Source organism: Apium graveolens, chromosome 4, assembly GCF_009905375.1.
Source record: "Apium graveolens cultivar Ventura chromosome 4, ASM990537v1, whole genome shotgun sequence".
Classification (NCBI taxonomy): domain Eukaryota; kingdom Viridiplantae; phylum Streptophyta; class Magnoliopsida; order Apiales; family Apiaceae; genus Apium; species Apium graveolens.
The window spans coordinates 199,646,160-199,655,340 of record NC_133650.1 but is presented as its reverse complement, the minus strand read 5'-3'; the positions used below and the strand labels follow the sequence as shown (position 1 = coordinate 199,655,340).

At 41.8% G+C, this 9,181-nt stretch overlaps 1 non-coding gene across 1 annotated transcript; it reads left to right on the top strand.

Moving 5' to 3' along the window:
- Positions 1-927: 927 nt before the first annotated feature.
- LOC141722341 (small nucleolar RNA R71) lies at positions 928-1,034 on the top strand. Its single transcript, XR_012575361.1, has one exon. It is a non-coding gene; the product is annotated as a small nucleolar RNA R71 (small nucleolar RNA).
- Positions 1,035-9,181: the final 8,147 nt, after the last annotated feature.

Below are 9,181 nucleotides of genomic sequence, written 5' to 3'. Positions count from 1 at the left end.
TGGTGGAGGATAGAGCTGTTTCTCCCCTGTATTAGCCTCAGGCAGAGTGTGTTCAACAGTAGTCTTCCTTGGTTCCGCCGCTTTCTCCTTTTGCTTAAATTCTTCATCTCTAACTTCAGCTTCGACTTCTTTTGCCTTTTCAGCATCAGCTACTTTTCCAGACCTTAAGGTAATAGCCTTGACTTGCTCTTTAGCTTCCTGCTTACATGGTACTTCCGTGTCACTGGGAAGAGTGCCAGGTTGACGATTGAGCACTGCATTGGCTAATTGACCGATTTGATTTTCCAAGGTCTTGATAGAAACCGCCTGACTCTTGCACAATAGCTTAAGTTCCTCAAAATCAGCACTAGTAGATGCAGCTGCACTTCCCTGTTGAGGATATGATTGCCTTGTAGCATACTGCTGTGGTTGCTGGAATCCAGGTGGGTTAAACTGTTTACTTACTCCTTGCTGATATGGTGGCTGAATAGCATTCTGATTATTCCCCCAGCTGAAATTTGGATGATTTCTATTGTTAGGATGATAGGTCACTGGCACAGGCTGCTGTTGTCGCTGATAATTATTCACATACTGAACAGATTCGTTGACAAGAGAACACTGATCCGTAGCATGAGAACCTGCACAAAGCTCACAAACCATAGCTATTTGATTAACTCCATACGTAGCCAAAGAATCAACCTTCATTGATAGCGCTTGGAGCTGGGCTACAATAGCGGTGGCTGCATCAACTTCCAGAATACCTGCTACCTTGCCTGATGTCATCCTCTGAGTTGGGTTCTGATGCTCATTTGCAGCCATCGGCTCGATAAGATTGTACGCCTCAGTATAGCTTTTAGCCCATAAGGCGCCTCCAACTGCTGCATCGAGCATGGGCCGAGATTAGGCCCCCAAACCATTATAAAACCAGTGATTACCATCCAATCCGGCATTCCATGATGTGGACATTTTCTCAACATTTCCTTGTAGCGTTCCCAAGCCTCGCACATAGATTCTGTAGGTTGCTGCGCAAACTGAGTAAGAGCACTCCTCATAGCAGCAGTCTTTGCCATTGGATAAAACTTCACCAGAAACTTTTGCGCAAGATCTTGCCACGTAGTGATGGACCCAGCTGGTTCAGAATGTAACCAGTCTTTAGCCTTATCCCTCAGTGAGAATGGGAAAAGCCTCAACTTGATAGCCTCATCAGTCACGCCATTATACTTAAAAGTGCTGCAGATCTCGACAAAATTCCTTATGTGCATGTTGGGGTCTTCAGTTGCCGCTCCGCCAAAAGAAACAGAATTCTGCACCATCTGAATAGTGCCCGGCTTGATTTCAAAGGTGTTAGCTTGAATAGCCGGATGAAGGATGCTTGACTGAATGTCATCAATTTTAGGCCGAGAAAAATCCATAAGAGCTGGATCAGCTTGAACAATACGATCTCCCATGTTTACTGGTTCTTTCTGCTCAGTTCCTGAATCCGAATCCTCAAAATCTAACTTCTCCGGTGTATCAAGAACTTCGTCTTTCTCCTCAGCTGTATCTAAGGTCCTCTTGCGAGCACGAGAACGAGTTTGCATAAACGTTTGCTAAAGTACCTGAAACACAACCGAAAAGAGTAATTAACTACTACATCCTAATCACTGAGTCCTAATGACCAATGATGGTAAGTACATAAACTAAACAAATACGCTGAGTCCCCGGCAGCGGCGCCAAAAACTTGTTAGGGCGAAATCACGCACTATTATTCACGCAAGTATACGCGTTCGCAAGTAATATAGAATACTTTCTAGTTCGTTCCCTCAGAGACTCAGACTAATTTATTGTATAATTTAACTCACTCACCAATGTATGACTACTTCTCAATGTTAAGATAATAACACTTAAAATTGTTGATTAAATATTAACTATAATTAACTACTTAATTAACCACTTAACTAACACTTCAATTTATTAATAATAAAACACTCATGAGATCACAACTTCATTATTACTTCCTTCTATAGCCATAATTATTACCTTTAGCATGTGACAGTGATGATATTAATCGAATAACACGAAACTGATAAAAGCCAACTTTCATTTTACTAATACCATTCTACCAAACATCCACAATTAAGATAGAAGTTGAATAGTCATCAATTATGTTGAGTTCCTATATGTCTACAGAAATTGACAACATAACGATTAAGCACAAGTTATCCCTTTTTGATTACATAGGGCAAATAAAACTGTTAGAGTTACCCACTAATCATGCACAACGTACATGAACCTATGCTAGCATGGCAAGTTCTAAATCTCAAGATCCATCGTCGCTTCACAAGAGATTAACATCCTATCTTATATGTTCGCGACGCACATAAGACGAATACGCACAACCAATACTAGATATCATGCAATCATCACATACTAAAGTATTAAACAATTAACTAAAGAATTCCATAATAAATCCGTTGCAACCCCATGATCACAATTAGCCCATAATAGAACTTATCGCCATCATGGGTTCATATGAAATCATGATAAACAAACACAAGAAAATAATAACTAAACTGATTATATTAAAACAGAGTACGTCACAAGAGTAAATAAGTCAAAGCAAGAAAACTAGCATCCAACGTTACAATGAAACAAGAATCACAAGAATATATGCTTCCTCTTCGTTGCTGTGTGCTAAATCGGTCTTCTTCCTTATCTCCTTCGCTTCTTGCAAAACACAATCTAAAACATAATCTCCTCTTAATACTCTGTGAAAAACGTCTCAAATCTACTTATATAATAGTCCCATAAAACTCAGATTACATAGAAGTTGGAAGCCAAACAGAAGTAGAAGTCTAAAATAATATATCTTTTTCCCCGACCTTGCGCGGCCGCTCAGCATTTCTGCGCGGGCGCGCAAGGCTGCTGCGCGGCCGCTCAGCATTGCTGCGCGGGCGCGCAGGACCCTTCTGGAAAAATTCCATGTTTGCTCCGTTTCTTCGCCGTAATATGCCCGTTCTTTTCCTCTCGCAATGGTGAACACATGCCAAGGCTTATTCTTGATGATTCCTCCTCCGAAATGCAACTAATACCCTGAAATGCATAAACACTAGAAAAACGCATCAAATACACAAAATACTTGACTTCAAGACACCAATTTAAGCCATTTTAAGATGTTCTAAGTGGTATAAAATGCCACTTATCAGCCGTTACCAACCTTTTCTTTAATTCCTGAAAACTGTTCTCGCATTTCTCCGTCCATTCAAACTTCTCTGTCTTACGAGTAAGTCGTGTCAAAGGGGCTGCGATCTTTGCAAAGTCCTGTACAAATCTACGATAGTAGGCGACCAATCCTATAAAACTCCTTACCTCTGTGGGTGTGGTTGGCCTTTCCCAATTTTAGACCGCCTCTATCTTGGAGGGGTCGACCAATACTCCTTCTTTATTGATCACATGCCCTAAAAATTGTACTTCATTCCGCCAGAATTCACACTTCGAGAATTCGGCATATAACTGTTCCTCTATGAGTATTCCTAGAGCTATCCTTAAATGCTCTGCATGCTCTGCCTCAGTCCTTGAGTAGATTAAAATATCATCAATAAAAACTATCACACACTTGTCCAAGTACTTCTTGAATACTCTGTTCATTAAGTCCATGAAAGCCGCTGGGGCGTTGGTTAATCCAAAGGACATTACCAAGAACTCATAGTGCCCATACCTGGTACGGAACGCTGTCTTGGAAATATCTTCGGGTTTAATCTTTAGTTGGTGATATCCAGTTCTCAGGTCAATCTTGGAAAAATAAACAGCATCCTTTAGCTGGTCGAACAGATCGTCTATTCTAGGTAACGGGTACCTGTTCTTTATGGTTAGCTTGTTCAACTCTCGATAGTCGATGCACAGCCTCATGCTCCCATCCTTCTTCTTAACAAATAACACTGATGCTCCCCACGAAGACACACTGGGTCTTATCATACCCTTATCCAAAAGTTCCTGCAATTGGGTAGCTAATTTCTTCATTTCTAATGGGGCTAACCGGTAAGGTGCTTTTGAAACTGGCGCCGTCCCGGGGGCCAACTCAATAGCAAATTCAATCACTCTATCGGGTGGTAATCCCGGAAGGTCTTGTGGGAATACGTCTTCAAATTCGTTGACTACCGGAATATCTTGTAAGTTGGGCACCTCCTTCTACGTGTCCACCATATAGGCTAGGTAAGCCTCATTTCCTTTTCGTAACATCCTTCTGGCCTGGGCCATAGTTTAAAATTTCTGCGTCTGCCTCTTTCCTCTAAATATGACTTCTTTCTTTCCTGGGATATTTAACTTAACTTTCTTCCCCTTACAGTCTATCTGAGCATCATTGCTAGATAGCCAGTCCATTCCCAAAATTACATCAAACTCCCCTAATTTAAAAGGAATCAAATCAACACTAAAAGATTGTTCCCCTATGCCTAACTCACAGGCGGGGTGAATCTGGTTAACAGGAATAATTTCATGATTGGCTATATCTACTTGTAAGGGTTCTATCAAGGGTTCAGCCTTAAGTCTTAATTTACGCGCAAGGTCCTTTGATATAAAAGATTTAGTTGCTCCCGAATCAAATAAAACATTTGCACTGACTGAATTTAGAGAAAGGGTACCTGCTATCACATCCGAGTCTTTCACAGCATCCTGGACTGTCATGTTGAAAGTCCTCGCAGTAGGTGGTTTATTGGAGGCAGCCCTGCTGGCTCCTGAAGCTGCTGGTTTGTTCATTGGGCATTCCTTCTTCCAATGACCCGGGCGTCCACACTGATGACAAGTGGTGGTTGGAATGACGGCAGGGGCTGACGAAGGGCATTTGTGGGAATAGTGGCCCACTTGCCCACACTTAAAGCAGGTTACTGGATTTCCCTTACATTCCCCGGAATGCATCCTTCCACAAGTGTTACAGGCTGGCAATGGGGGTCGAGACTGGTTGGAATAGGACATTCTTGACTTCTGGCCGCTCTGGCTCACATTCACACTCATTGGCCGCTTAAACCCAGTGTTCTTTCCCGGTAGGGACACTGCTCCTCGATTAAATCTAGTTGGGAAGCTCCTTCCTGCGGAACCTCCACCCATGCTCATGCTTTTCCTCTTTATTCCCTTCTTCTCTCTTTCCTTTTGCATCTGTTCACTTCCGGCTTCTACAATTGTTGCCTTTTGCACCAGAGTGGCATAATCAGTAAGCTCAAGGATTGCCACCCTATTCTGAATCCACGGTTTCAGTCCCTGCTGAAACCTCCTAGCTTTCTTTTCCTCGGTGCTCACAAATTCCAGCACAAACCTTGATAACTCAGTGAATTTCGCTTCGTACTCTGCTACAGATAAGTTATTCTGCTTTAGCTCCAAGAACTTGAGCTCCATCTGGTTTTCCATAAACCTCGGGAAATATTTTCCCAGAGACAACTGACTGAATCTCTCCCAGGTTATAATAGCATCTGTCTCCATGTCTTTCTTGGCCTCCCACCAGTAGTTAGCCTCTCCTTTCAGAAGGTAGGTAGCAAATACAGTCTTCTGTGCCTCATCGATACTCAGAATCTCAAAGGATTTCTCCATTTCCTTTAACCATGCCCTTGCTTCAACTGGGTCGGCTGATCTGTGGAACTCAGGGGGCTTAAGGGACTTAAAATCCCTGAAAGAGTTTGCCACAGCATTGTTATTTCCTTGAGGGGGTGGGTTGGGTTAACGTTCCAAGTTCTGCCTTAGTAGTTGCATGAACTGGCCCATGGGATCCATGCCTGGGTTTGGTACTGGTTGCTCAACCTCAGTTTCTCCTTCTCCAGCCACTATCTCAAATCCCTCAACATCATATGTTTCCTCCTCCTCTTCATACAGGGAGTCATCCTGTTCTACATAATCCTCGTCGTCCTCTTCACTGTGTTCCTGGTTCCTATCGTCCTGGTTATGGCTTCCCTGGTCCTCAGACCCAGGGTTCGCCCTACTTCCAATCTTTCTTGGCGGCATGATACTGATAATAAAAAAAATTATTGGGAAAATTCAATGTTAGGTCACAATCATACACAACATTGTGCCTTGCACAGCTCTATAATGGGGAGAATGTAGCTCGCAGTTCTATTATTTTATGACAGTTCTAATAAGAAGTGCAGAAACAAATATATACATAATGTGAGAAATACATAGTTTGATCTTGGTCAAAAGTACAACAGTGCTACAGCCATCTGCCTCAAAAGTGATACACAAGAGTCTATCTGTCTAGTCAAAAAAAAGGGATGCTATATACAAGTCAACTATCCCGGAAAATTGGCTCTTACTAAGGCCTCGACTAACTAGACAACTAGACTATCCCATCGTCAGTCCTGAATCACACACCGGAGTGGGTCAGCTCCCATACCCTTTCCATCGCACGACGAAAGATATAGTCGGCCTGCCGCCTGGAGATCCTACCATGCCTGTCCCCCTGGAGCGATCTGAGTCTCGCTCGGGACGTGAGCTCTATCCCCGTCAGCTCCCTCCTCAAGGATCGGGGTATAGCAGCCCTAGTCTCATAAGCTCGGGTACGCCTACCCGCCCTCTCCGCATCCAACTCCCTCCTGGCCTCATCCAGCCGGGCCTCAGCAACAGCTACTCGGGTCCTCAGTACATCCTGAACATAGCCGTGGGCTAACAAAGACTGCCTATGGGCAGGGTCGAAAGGTGGTGAATCCGGAGCCGCTGGGGGTGCTCCTCGGTCTGCCTAGGCTCGGGAGTATGGGTCTCTGAGCTGTCATCATATGGGCTCCAGGATAGTGGTGGAGGGGTAGGAGCTCTGACCACCGGGAGTGAGGGTAAAGGGGTACCAGTGTACACTACCATAGCTCTGACACGCTCCTCAGCCACTAGGACCTCATCCGGGTCCTCCTCATCTGAAATAGCAACAACCTCTGTCTCTGACTCCTCTGAGGGGTCCTCCTCATCCTCCTCCATCTCAGGCTCCTCCTGATCCTCGGCATCTAGCAGTGCCTCATCATGCTCACGCTCGAACATCTCAGGGTCCTCTATCTCATGTGCCTACACATTAAACGAGCAAAGTTACTATCATGATACTTATAAGGGTTCCTACAAGGGTTTTAACTGTCAGCGCTACTTTAAGTAGTCCGACCATGAACTTGGAAAGAGTTCTTATTATCTTTGTGAGTTTATTATTACATCGTCGCATCATCTATGAGGTTTATAACGCTTAGCTCTGATACCATTTCTGTAACACCCCCAGATCCGGGGTCGGGAATCCGGGTCGTCACGGTCTTTCTTTCCACAATATCGCTTCACTTAATTATAATAAATAACCTTATGCTATGACACCACACTAACACACACCACAACCCGTTATAGTCTTAGAGATGAAATTGAAATAAGTACAAGTCCTTGAATCCATAATTTAAAAGTTATTACAACCCAAAATGATTACTTGATAAATTTACAGTTAATTGCCATTATCTGCCACAAGTTATAATTATACAATATTTGGTTCCCTAAAAGTAGAATGCTTGATCTACCAATAGATCTACCTCTGTAGCTATAGCAGCTACAACATCAACGGGAAGACGCGGGACGCTTCCCACGTGCTTGCGCTGGGTCTGCTTGAGTCTGGCCATCTTTCCTAACTGTTGTTGTGTGATGAAGAAATGAAGCAAGAGTGAGCATTACAGCTCGCAAGATAATATATAGTGTAAACAATAATGCAAGTATCTAAATGGATAACTTACTAGAATCCTTTATCAAGTGTAAGGTAATTACTTATTGGATATAAGTTTAAAGGAAGATGAATTTACCAATTACTTCACTATACTTATACCATTTTTAGAAATCTACTTGAACTACTACTGTTCAAAGTATAATAAGTTTCAAAAGGTCATCCCATAGATGAGACCACAAGTTAAAACTTGAATAGATTCAATCTTTGAAATATTTTTAAAGGAAATGAAGTTACGAGATACTTCATTCAATGGAAACACCATTATAACTGTTTGACTTTGTCAAAGCTTCGGCAACCACCCATTCGTAGCCTTTCGATCAAAATGCTCTGGGTAGTGTTGTAGAATTGTCCAACTGGATGATGTACTCATTACGGGAGTTTCGTCGCGCCAGGAAGACCACTTACGATGATCAGTCGTAGTAGTGCAACCCCACCATTTTCTACATGTAGAGGAGAACCTGTCGGACTTACTTGTCAACCGAACACTGGACTCCTAAGGAATAGACCGTCTTAGCGGAACTTCCAGGCTATTTGGGCCAATATAATTAGGCTGGGCCGGCGCCACTCGACCACTTACGCCACTCCTAGTTCAGATGAAATCCATGACTCTGAAACGTAAAGCTCGTCCCCACTTTCCCCAAGTAGAAACTTGTTGATACGGCTCCACCAAGAAGTCATATCTAGTTGGAAAGGAAAACTCACCGATATTTCCTAGGCGATGCCTGTTAATGCATTAACTTGTTCCAAGAATTTTACTTCCCGAGTATTGGGTAAGTAATCAAAAACTCTTTTATCAAGACAGCAACCTTGTTGCGAATATAAAACACACCACAGAGCCGGATCCCTCAGGTTTTGAGCGAGTATTTAAATCCCCTTCGAAAGGAGGATCTTAAATATAAAATGAGTTTTGGGATCCGTTCTAACTTTTAAAATCATTTTGAAGACTCGCAAAACATTTTTTTAGAATGTTTGGAGTAATGCTGATTTAATAAAATAAATTAGTCCCAATATATTAGAAAATATCTGAATATTATTATTTAAATAATATTCTCAAAAAGAATAATCTTTATAAAAATAATTAAAGTAAAAGTTGTAACACTTATACTTGAAATGAATCTTAAATAATCAAAGATGTACTTATACGAAAGTAATATCTTTATTTGAATAATCAAAAGTAAGTTTGATTATCGACATATTATTCTTTAATGAAATAAAGAATATTATTTAGTAAATAATCGGAGTCATAAGTCCTTGAATGAATATTCAAAATAATATTCATTAATAAAATAAACGGGGTCATAAGCCCTCGAATGAATATTCAAAATAATATTCATTAATAAAATAAAGTTATCGAATAAACCTTATTCGATTCATAGTTTTGAAAACTATTCATATATATATATATAAATATATATATATTATACTCGGGAGCATCGACTCCCGGTTTTAGAAAAAGTTCACCTTTGGGTCCCCTATACTAATGGTATATGCAAATTACCGCTTATC